The sequence below is a fragment of the Gossypium hirsutum genome, chromosome D13 (genome assembly GCF_007990345.1).
Source record: "Gossypium hirsutum isolate 1008001.06 chromosome D13, Gossypium_hirsutum_v2.1, whole genome shotgun sequence".
NCBI lineage: Eukaryota > Viridiplantae > Streptophyta > Magnoliopsida > Malvales > Malvaceae > Gossypium > Gossypium hirsutum.
The window spans coordinates 8250883-8263418 of NC_053449.1; the positions used below are offsets into that span (position 1 = coordinate 8250883).

At 31.2% G+C, this 12536-nt stretch overlaps 1 long non-coding RNA gene across 1 annotated transcript; it reads right to left on the bottom strand.

Moving 5' to 3' along the window:
• Nucleotides 1-8647: 8647 nt before the first annotated feature.
• LOC121225748 (uncharacterized) lies at nt 8648-9707 on the bottom strand. The gene is made up of 2 exons (XR_005923622.1): nt 9452-9707; nt 8648-9374 (listed from the first exon to the last, which is right to left on the bottom strand). It is a non-coding gene; the product is annotated as an uncharacterized lncRNA (long non-coding RNA).
• Between the last annotated feature and the right edge of the window lie 2829 nt (nt 9708-12536).

The window sequence follows — 12536 nt, forward strand, 5'->3', positions numbered from 1 at the left end:
GGGGGATCTTATAACCATAGTTCCCCTTTGTAGAGAAGAAGAAGAGAAGTAGTTAAAAACAAAAGAAAGCAGTAGAGAAAAAGAGAGGGAGAAGAAAGAAATAAAAAGAAAAAAAATTAGTAGAGAAGATTAAAAGGAAAACATCCAAAAAGAAAGAAAGGAGAAGCAAAAAAAGTTAGGAGAGTAGAGAAGACGAAGCAAAAGGTATGTTATTATTATTATTTTTATATAGAGGAGATTAGGAATTATTATAAATTATTTTGTTAGTAATTTGTTTAGTTTAATGTTTATTATGATTTGTTATAAATATAAATTTTTATGTTGTTTTTAATTTATTTTAAAGTCATTTTGTTAGTAATTATTATAAATTATTTGTTTAGTTTAAAGTTTTTTGTGATTTGTTATGAATGTAATTTTTTTTTGTTTTTTAAAGTTATTTTGTTAGTAATTAATTATTAGGTTATAAATTATTTGTTTAGCTTAATGTTTATTGTGATTTGTTATGAATGTAATTTTTGTTGTTTTTTTAAAATTTATTTTAAAGTTATTTTGTTAGTAATTATTATAAATTATTTGTTTAGTTTAATGCTTATTGTGATTTGTTATGAATGTATTTATTTGTTTTTGATTTATTTGACAATTTTTTTTGATTGATTGAGATGTTGATTAATTTTGTTTTTATATATTTTTATAGGTTGTTTGAAAGAAACTAAACATATATGTTTCTGTTTTCTTTTTCGATTCGCATGTTTTTTATGTTTAGATAATTTCTGTTTATTGTAATTATATTATTATTGTAAACTAATATAATTTTTTTTGTAGGTAAAATATGGAAATTTATGAGATATTTTTTATTGTAATTATATTATTATTGTATTATATTTATCGTATTATTTATTGTATAATATTAATTTTTTTATAATTATTGAAAACGAATTCCCTTAGAAATTAATTATCGAAATTTGTTATTCTCAACAAATTGTTAGGGTGTCTCATTTCTGTATTTTAATATCGCTTCTCTTATTATTGGGATAAAAAGGCCCAAATAGAAATTATTTACCTACCAAACTGTGTTTTTTGCAACAAACTAATTAAATTCATTTTTTTTAATTGCAGGTATCTAAATGAGTTCTTTGATTAATAATGATGATCACATATCAAAAATCGTTAATGAGATGGTAACAAAATTGTTATTTGTTACTCAATTTATTTACGAAATTAAATTAGATTATATTAATTATTTTAGTAATTTAATATTTGTCGAATGAACACCAGAGTCAGTCGGATTCGGATTAGCGGCATTGATCTGGACGTTTGATTTGACGTACGACTTAATATCCTTTTGGTAGAGTGATGACACTCGAATACCCATACATTTCATTTGACGTGTGAGGAGTGCACCGTCACTTTGCAGGATGTTGCACTGCAACTCGGGCTCCCCATCGACGAGAGTGTTGTAACAACCCATTATTCAGTGGTTTTGAGACCACAACTCCGATGTGTCAGTCTATAAATATTAATTATTTAATATTTACAAGGTCATTAGTGTCGTATTAAAATTTGGTTAGGAAATTTTATCGTTTGGATAGTGAATTAAATAAAAGGACTAAATCGCAAAAAGTAGAAAAATAAATTGTAATTAGTTAAGGTTATCAAATAGCTATAGAAAAGTAAATTAAAGGATTTGGATGGTAATTAAACCATTTCTTTTCATAGTGGACGGTAATGGGCTAATAATTGATGAAATTTGGATGAAATAATAAATGGTATAATAATAATTTAATTAACAAGTAAATTTACAACAAAATCAAATAGAAAAAACAACTCCATCTTTTTCATTTTTATTTCTAATGCCGAAAACCCTAGAAACTTTGGAAGAAGCTGCAGTTGAGTTTTAGTCATCTGATTTGATCAAGAACAAGCTGAAAATCTTGAAAAAGAGAAAATTGCAGAATAGTCCCTATACCTTGTTGTGTTGCAATTTAGTTATGTAAGTTCATACTATTATTTTATGTTTATAACGATTTCTTACAAATTATATGTTTTATTAGAATTTGATCTAATGTTGTATTTATCCATTGAATGTTTAAAGAATGAATAATAAATGAGTATAGTGAGTACATGGTGTACCGAAATAGCAGGCATCGGATCGATGATTTGTTTAGCAGGCTTTGAACCGGTGATAAATTAGCAGGTATTATGTACCGGTGATACAAACCGTAGTGATGACTTGAGATTTTACATGTGTTGCGGATTCTCTGCAACTTGTGTGAGTAGCATCGTGAGCCGGTTAAAGTTATAAATGTTAACTCAAATGAGTGTTACCCTTTCGACTACTTGAAATGAGATATTGTTAGAAACTATGACCTGGTTACTATCATTTATCATATGGCATTTTGATGATGTAAACCATCCAAGTATAAGTGTTTTTGGAAAGTTGAAATAATAGTAAAATGGAATATGATTTGAATTATTGTATTGTGCAATATTCACCTGTTGTGGGCTGTGATTGACAGGAATTTAGTTCTTAAATCATATACATTGTTTTGTTATGTGTAATTCGGTAAGATTATCGTTTATTCAACGAACTTAGTAAGCTTCCGTAAGCTTACTCGTGTCTTATTCCTTTTTTTATAGGTTACATTTGTAGAGGGGAGATTGGATCAACTCGCATAATCACACTATCCCGAGAACTCTTTTGGTAGATTTTGTAAACATTTTTTATTATATGGCATGTAATAGGGCAAATGATTATGTTTGTAATGTTTCCTAGCTATATGTGGTGTTTTGAGGTATGTTTTATGTTGTGGAATGGTAATCCTTATATGGTATGCTTGTTAAACTCAAAGTTGAGCTTGAGTGTTTTGTCCAATGAATGGTAAGTATTATGTTTAAGTATGACATAATGAGATTAAGATAGATTAGTTGGTGTGTATGTTATGACTTGTAGGTGATAAGAAATGATAATGTTTGAGTATGAACATTATTTTGTATCTACATGTATGACACATTGGTTTGGTTTTAGGTGGTTGAAATTGGCATGTTTTGGTTGCTTTTAGGTGTGATTATAGTCTTGTGATAATGTGTCATGAATTGGTTTAGGTACCTATGTAATTGGATGAAAAATGAGCATGATTTTGGTCACTTTTGGGTACACACGGCTTGGGACACGGGTTATCACACGGTCGTGTGTCACACACGGGTAGTCCACACAGGCGTGTGCCCTTAGCATGTTAGATGCAGAGTTCACATGAGCAGGCACACGGGCTGCGACACGACCGTGTGATCCAAGTCAGAGAGTTATACGGCCCATGCATACGGGCATGAGAGATCACACATGGATGTGTGGGATGGCCACACGACCATGTCTGGAGCCACACGGTTTGAGCTTTGTCACACGGCCTGGACACACGGCCATATGACCCCTATTTTGAATTTTTTTTTCATTTTGTCCCCAAACCTCCTGTTTTATTCTGAATTAGTCATTGATTGTTTCTAAACTATTTTTAGGGCCTCGTAGGCTTGATTTAAGTCCCGTGAATGTATCTTATTTCATTTTGAATTATTTATGAATATTGTTAATTAATATAATGAATTAGATACTATTGTTATGGAAGGTTTCGAATTGTATCTAATTATACTTCGTAATCCTATTCCGGAGACGGAAACGGGTTATGGATGTTACAAGTGCGGTTACGGGCGTAAGTTCGATCTGTGAGCCGATCGTCATTTGCTATAACTTATTGAGACACTCGCCCGTGACGAAAAATTTATGGGTTTTGGGTTTTCATGGCTGAAGGCCAAGTTCGAGCATTTACCGAGTATTGCAATTTAACTAAGACATATTTGAACAAACTTGGAACAAAATATGTAATATATATCCAAATTCCATAATGGAGTACATTAGCTCATTTCCTACCCAATCGCAACGATTGTCCAATATGGTAGGTTTGATGTGGGCATTTACTCCAATTATGCCCAGCTACTCTGCACATACTACAAAGTTTCTCATAGGTTTTCTCCCTCATGTCCATTTTATTATGTATTCTGGTCACTTGCGGATGACCTTTTGGATTCCTACGCAACCCTTTATTTGGGACAAGCTCGAAAGTCGTAGGAGGTACCTCCCGTGTAAACAGGCCAAATAGGACGGGGAACTCATTTTTCCAGATACACAACGTGTGCTCGAGAGTGTACACCTCAGCGATAAACTATTCAACATTGATCACGATGCGAGTATAGACTGCCACGACATACGTACAGGGATAATGAAGTGTTTGGAACCTCCTACAATCACACCGGCTATTTCGGAGATCAACTCCATAGGACCTAGGTAGGATACTGGGTCGACGACTAATGGATCTCCGTAACTCAAAATGTTTCAAATACTCGTGAATATATTTCTACATTCATCAACCTTGCCTTTCGACAGTTTGCAACCATTGCAATCCTGACATCTTTGACAAACACGTGTCCCGCCTCCATCTAGTTGACTTGTTGCAGCCCCATTCTTGGTATCAAGGTAGCCAACTTGTAGAATGTAGCCGAGAACATAGATGAAATTAGAAGATGTTGTGTTTTCCTCAACACGGAGTTAACCGCCTCTGCTAGGCTAGTGGTCATATGACTATATCAAAACCAATCATCGAAACTTTGAGTCGATTGCCACGACTCCATGATACCTAACCATTACTGGAAAGAAGTCTTCGTTTCATCTTCCATGTCACTCTTAAGTCTAGTCATCTTTTGTCGAAAAAGGTGTGACTCTAGGGTGTACGATATGTATGTATTAAGAAAAGATAAGTTACAGTCTCAAATAAAAACATTAAAACATTAAAACATTAAAACATATATTGAAACTAAATTTTACCCATTTTCACAACTTGTCTCCACTAGTCTGCATTCTTATACTCTCGATGGAAGTTAGCTACGATGTGCCAGATCTTTATGGTATACTAGAACGTCTAATAGTGGTAATTATTCCCTTCTCTCTATCGGATATGATGAAAATATTATCGTCACTAACAACATACCTCTGCAGGTTCTTGAGGAATAATTCTCATGATTTCATGTCCTCCCTGTCTACAATGAAAAATGCTATTGGGAGCACGCTTTTGTTCTCGTCTTGAGTAACCACAATAAGCAGGATCTGCGTATATTTCTTGTATAGTCAGGTCTCATATGCCTACACAAAAAACTTGCAGTGGGGAAATACCCGCACCCCATGGATCAAACGTCCAGAACATCTGGTGAAAAATTCTTCTTTCCTGTTGTAGTTGGTCATCCGACCTGTAATAAGGTCGTGTCTCCAAATCAATGACAATCCCTGGTACATACTCTTGCATAGTGACTATCCACCTCTGTAGTTCATTGTACGACACATCTCAATATCCGTACAACTACTCCATTGTCATCTGTTTAGCTATCCATGCTTTTCAGTACAATACTCGATACTAGAATCGTACTTGCATTTCGATAATTAGTACCAAAACTTTAATGGTCGATATGTCTTTTACCATTGGCATGATACATGTGCAGATGGTTTTGGAATCAAGTTTTCGGTGATTTTCTGTCATACGTGTTGAAGTGTATATGTGAGGCCCAACAAATTTTTGTATCTTTCATATCTACGACTTCTGGATAAATGTGGCTCGTACCTGCCAATTGCAACCTTTTGTTGACCTCCAACACTCTTCAATATACAATATCGGTTTAGATATGTCGATTTTGTAGTCCACCGACACATTCATGCTATACCACTTAATGACAAATATGTACTTTTCCTCTGATTCGAACTTTTGGCCCACAAATAACTCTTCAGGTTCGGAAACCAAGGCCGGTTGGTGAGCAGGTAGTATATTAGGGTATTTTAAGAATTTGGCTGCATGCGTCGCATTGGGGTCTATGAGTGACATGTGTGCCTTAAGATTATTGTGTATCACAATATGTCGGATCGGGTTCCCAACTAAAGACGCATTAACTTTTTTATTGTTATTCGCACCTTCGTCGTTGATATCATCCGGAACCTTGTCCATATCGAAATCACTATCACTATCGACTTTGTGATTAGAAGGATCACTACTATCATATCCATCATCACCATCCGCATTATTCTCGGGTGCAGCATTAAGATCGATGTTGATCCTGGGTACAATTGATTGACTATCAATGTACGATATCGGAACCACCATACATGGATCTTGAACTCCATGTTTTTCACCTAATGGAATGAGATCTTTAACTAACTCCACAAAAGTTAACTTAACAAATAACTGAATTAGTGCATTTTGGTTGCTCCGATTCCCATAATAAAGAGCGGTCATTGCCTTTACGTCTTCATCATCTACAAGTTCCATCTCGGTGAATTTGATGGGATCTGTCGAAACTAGAAACTTGTAGAAAGGTTTCGTGATCCTTCTCCCACAATGTCTAACAATTTTTGCACTAATCCTTGCCTTCATATCATCAATGGAGACATTTCTGTTAAATCTCATTGCTATTTGTTAGTGTCATTCAAATATACATCCAACTGTTGTTGTCAAAATTACCCCGTCGAAATAAACGCATACAAAAATTTGATTATCCATCTTCAATATTAAATCTGTTAAAAAAGAAATAAAAAATCTCAATACAATTTCGAATAGCAAAAAGATTACTGTAAAAAAATATTTTCATATCTACTAACCTTTTGTTCACTCTTCTCTGTCTGTTCACTCTTCTTATACAAAAAAAAAATTCTTTTGCTACTCTTGAATCTTAAAATTTTACTACTTTTGAATCTTAAAATTTTATCTGCACAAAACATTTAAATAGGCCAATTTGTGTCGCCTATGGGAAGGGCACTACTAGTGCCACCTATGACATGGACACCACTGGTGCTGCCTATGTCATAGGCACCACAAAAAAGAGACCGTATATATATATGCTTGTATTCGTATGTATCCGTCCGTATTTAACCCGTTTTGGTGCCGCCTACTAACTAGCCTTCACCTATATAATATTAATATTTTTTTTATTAAACGTTGATTGACATATGTCAGAAAAGAAGTGGGCCTCTTCACCACCCTCCACCCTTTTGTCCATACCATTCTCGTAATTAATCGAGGTGGTATACCATTTTAGTACTTTTTATTTTATATATGTAAAAAGACAAAACCAAACAACATTTCTTTCATGAAAGAAATGTCTTTTTTAAAATACCATAATTACCAATACAATTCTCATGCAATTATAAGAAAAATAGCATTATAAAAAATATTTATCGCATGCATCATTATATCACATGCAAATTCTGTAATTTGAGATGTTACTCCGATTAAAAGTGAAAAATTACTTTTAAGTAAAAGTTAAAATTTTCTAATTTTGCTTTGGGACAAAAAATCCCAAAAATATTTTATTTAGCAATATTTGTATTTCAAAAATATTTTTTATCCCCAAATACTTAAGCAATATGACCCTAAATACCACCTACGCAACTTGGCATTCTTAATCTTTCCATACTCTAACCTTAGTAATTCAATCCAATGAATCCTTCCAACTTTTCGACATTAATATAATTAAAGTATTTTTAATTATTATATAAAAATTTGGTAGCTTTGAAAATCGTAAAAATTATAAAATTATAAGAGCACGTTCGCTGTATTGGAATAGAGGCATAATGGAATAGAGGCGTAATAGCAATTCAATTGTTTGGTTGGATGTAATAGAATAGAAGCGTAATAGTATTCTTGTATTTGGTTGAATGGAATGGAGGTGTAATAGCATAAGGGAAAAAACTAAAATGACTAGAATACCCTTAGCAGAAATTTGTTTAGGTAAATGATTATTGTTATTGTAATTAAATTTTAATAAGATTATTAATATCAATAATAAATAATTTAATCATATTTTAACATAATTATTATTAAATATATTTTAATTAAAATATATAATTTGATAAAATTCTTAATAATCAATATTCTTATAATTATTATTAAATATATTTTAACATAATTATTATTAAATATATTTTAATTAAAATATATAATTTGATAAAATTATTAATAATCAATATTCTTATATGAATTTACTAAAATCATATATGATACTATAAAATATAATTTAACATAATTATTATTAAATATATTTTAATTAAAATATATAATTTAATAAAATTCTTAATAATCAATATTCTTATATGAATTTACTAAAATCATAATATATGATACTATAAAATATAATTTGAAATAATTATTATTAAATATATTTTAATTAAAATATATGATTTAATAAAATTCTTAATAATCAATATTCTTATATGAATTTACTAAAATCATAATATATGATACTATAAAATATAATTTGAAATAATTATTATTAAATATATTTTAATTAAAATATATGATTTAATAAAATTTAAAATAATTATTACTAATAAATTTTCTTATATGAATTTGTATAATTTAAAATAATAATTATTAAATATAATTTAATAATAATATATGATTTCATAAAATTCTTGATAATAAATTTTCTTATATGAATTTGTGTAATTTAAAATAATTAATATTAAATATAATTTAATAATGATATATAATTTCATAAAATTCTTAATAATAAATATTCTTATATGAATTTACTAAAATCATAATGTAACTTGAGAATTATATTCTGCATAAACATAATTAACTTATATTAACAAAAGGTTAGATGAAAATGAAATTCTACATCATAATTCATATGTTATATAGTTTTACATCATCAAAAAGTTTGAATATTGATTTTTAATAGTCAGAAAGAAATCTTCTAACCCATTCCAACCACGCATCAGAAGGTAAACTAAAGAAAACGAGCATTTGAGTTGGATGATCTGGAATTTTACTCAAAGCTCGATACCGCTCATCCACGGTTAAACCTTTAATTTCCCATAAGGTTGAATATAAATTTGTAGCTTTATCTTGGATGATTTGGAATTCTTCTGACTTCTGTTGAATTACCACATCGGAGGCAATACTCCTACTGATTTGTTCGCCAATGACCCGTATGTTTTCGGCCAATAAAGTGGTAGCCTCATTAAATGAAGAAGAAATATTATCAGGAGCATCAAAATTCTTCTTTTTCTTGTTTGAAGATGAGGAACCCCTTTGGTCTCTATCTCGTCACGGCTCCGTAGCAGAAACATCCATGTCATCTAAAGAGACGTCAGCTTCGCAGTCATAGAATGAGTTTCTTTCTTCATTCATATCTGTAGTAGGTACACCCTCAGCATTTATTTCTTCAAGAACATCAGCGGCTGTTTGAGCATCTTTCCCAATCGCTCGATCTCTTGCGTATATGGCAGTAAGCTGGTCGTAGTAAGGGAAAGTACGATGTCTGAATTGAGCGGCTTTTTGTGACTTTAAAAAAATGAGGAAATCATATTAGTTATAAGTTTAGTAAAAATAAGATAATAAAGACTTGAAATAATTCTTACCTTTAAATAAGAGTCCTAAACCGTATCTTCAGCAACAACGAGCTGCCTATGCTCGTCCCAACCAAAACCGCTATTGTTTTGGCCGTTAAGCATGTCATACACGATTGACCACTCCCTTTTTAGTAACCTAATCCTCAATTCAATATTAGGTCTAGCCTTCAACATTGCATTGGGTAAAGCCTTTTCTAGCCTTTTTTTCAACTCGTTTAAATAACCGGCTTTGAACCCGGTATCAGCATTAAATGTTCCAACATTGTGCAAGTCCACCATGTAGGAAACCAATGCTGCATCTTCTTCTGGAATCCATTTCCTTTTGGTTCCTTGAGAAGCTTGAGAAGAAACATTTGATTCTGAAACACCTGACATAATTATCTTAAGAAAAAAACAAATTATATTAATTACTATTAATATCATGAATCAAAAGGTGAACACTTTATAAAATTATAATTAAGTTCAATATCATGAATCAAAAGCTCAACACTGTATAAAATTCTAACACACGCTGAATGGAAAGAAATTAAATTATAATTCAACAAGTTTAGTACAATACAAAAAACAATTCAAACGCCACCAAAGTTTTAAAAGCACTATACATAAAATAACATAAAGAAATCTACTCAAACTCATTTTCTCCCTAAACCTAACTAATTTCTAGATGCTTGCCATTCATCGAACATTTGGTTGGCTAGTTCCATCCTCCAAGTAGCTCAAGCATCTGATGGATGAATATTTACGATATTCGGTTCATTGTCATCTACCACATTACTAGATAATCCTTCTCCCACCTCTGCTTCAATAGGATCAATACTCATATGGGTCCGAATAAAATTATGGAGCAAACAACATGCAATAATGATTCTATTGTGCACCCTTACAGGATAGAATGATGGACTCCTAAGTATTCCCCATCTAAGTTTTAATAGCCCGAAGCATCTTTCAATAACATTACGTGCTGAGGCATGTTTCATATTAAAAAATTCTTGCGGAGTATTAGGCGAATAACCCTGACGCCACTCATTCAAATGATATCGTTGTCCTCTAAAAGGTGCAAGAAATCCCTCACAAATTGTGTATCCAACATTAACTAGATAATAACAACCTATAAAAAAAGATTTTAAATGATTAATTCCCCAAAAAAAGTTTGATCTTAATGAATAATTCAAAGTCCTCTAACTATCCACTTTACCATGGGGAACTTTAGTCCATGTCTCCTACTAATGGCATCTCGAAGAACTCGTCCATCAGCAACAGAACCTTCCCAACCAGGAAGAACATAAACAAATTGCATTTCAGGTGTACAAACACCTAGCATATTTGTTGCTATGTCACCTTTTCGCATTCAATATCTAGGTTTATCAACTGTTGGAACCCCAATCTTGATGTGGGTTCCATCAAGAGCACCTAAGCAATTCACATGTTATAAAACCTTGAGTTAGGATCCTAAATTTAAATCTAAATCAACTAAATTATGTACAAGCTATATATAAAACTCAGTCCAATACCTTAAACCATTTCCACCTTGTGTCTGAAGAATTAGCTGTAATTAGCTCTGCCTTTTTAAATAACACATTTTGTAAGCGTATGACAGCATTTAAAACACTATGAAATGATCTGCTAACAGTTTCCCCGGACCTACTAAAGTGATGCTTGATAACTCGATTTTTCAGGTGATGGGAGATGATATGTAAAAACATTGCCACTTGCTCATCAATAAGCATGTTTCTTGACGACTTCAATCCCCCTAACGATTCTAACATCTCACACAGTTTAAAAAAGACAGTTCTATTCATCCTAACTTGTTCAATACAAGTTTCGTCACTAGCATATACAAGCCTTTTCATAATTCCGTTTTGCATAAAAATCTAAGGTATAGGACCTAATCCTTGGTCTATAAGTATGTAGGCTAAGGCTGGTACCCATTGTAAATAAGAACCAAATCGCAATTCTACAGATTTCCAATCATAGCCTCATTGCAATACCAATTCTTTTACACCTCACACTTTGTGCAATTAAAGGCAGACGAACCATTATTGCAAGATATTAATGTGTTCCATATTGTCAAATTGTAGTAAAAGGGTCACATTTCTCCAATCATAATTTCAATAACAGTAAAATAAAATTAAATAATTTAATTGCCAAAGAACTTACAGTGATTGTGTGAAAAGAAGATGATCAACTGTGGGTGGAGAAAGCAATTAAACAAGCCGCTTCAATAGGAAGCAATATCACACTATCAAAGAAAAATGAACAATACAAATTTAGAATCTTAACGAAGCAAAAAATAGAACTTTAACATTAACATTAACAATGAATATTTGTTTTTTAATCAACAATGTTACAAATTTAACATTAACAAACCACATTTTTCTTTAAACAATTTTTAAAAGCACTTTCAATCATAATAACAATGAATATTTGTTTTTTAATCAACAATGTTACAAATTTAACATTAACAAACCACATTTTTCTTTAAACAATTTTTAAAAGCACTTTCAATCATAATAACAATGAATATTTGTTTTTTAATCAAGTTGTTTACTTGATTATATCTAATGATCCAATTTTTATTTTATTTACTCATGATTGGATTGAGTTTAATTTATAATGGTTCAAAAGTCGATATATATGTAATATTATTAAAATAATATTTTAATTTTAATTATTTAAAAATATTTTTAATTAATGCGTTGTATATGAATATACACATTTAATTAGTTTTATTTTTAATAAAATGTTTCTAATTTATTCCTTCAATTTTAATCACCTTATAATTTATTCATTGTATTATATCTAACGCCCCATCTAAGTAATCACTAGTGCAAGAAATCCTATAATTTCGTATCAATGTCAAGTTTACAATCTTATCTTCTTTAGTGATACATTGTGCTTTTGATTTTACAATATGTGACCCATATAAGCTTATTGTTTTAGGAGGCTCTCATCTAGTTAAATAGATGATTTTCAAGCTCTTTTATCAATAGACTTGATGAATATTCACATCTCAATCTTCCAATAGGCATAGTTTATTTTGTAAATAAGAAGTAGTTTTGAAGTTGAGCTACCTTCCTTCATAAAATTCATTTTA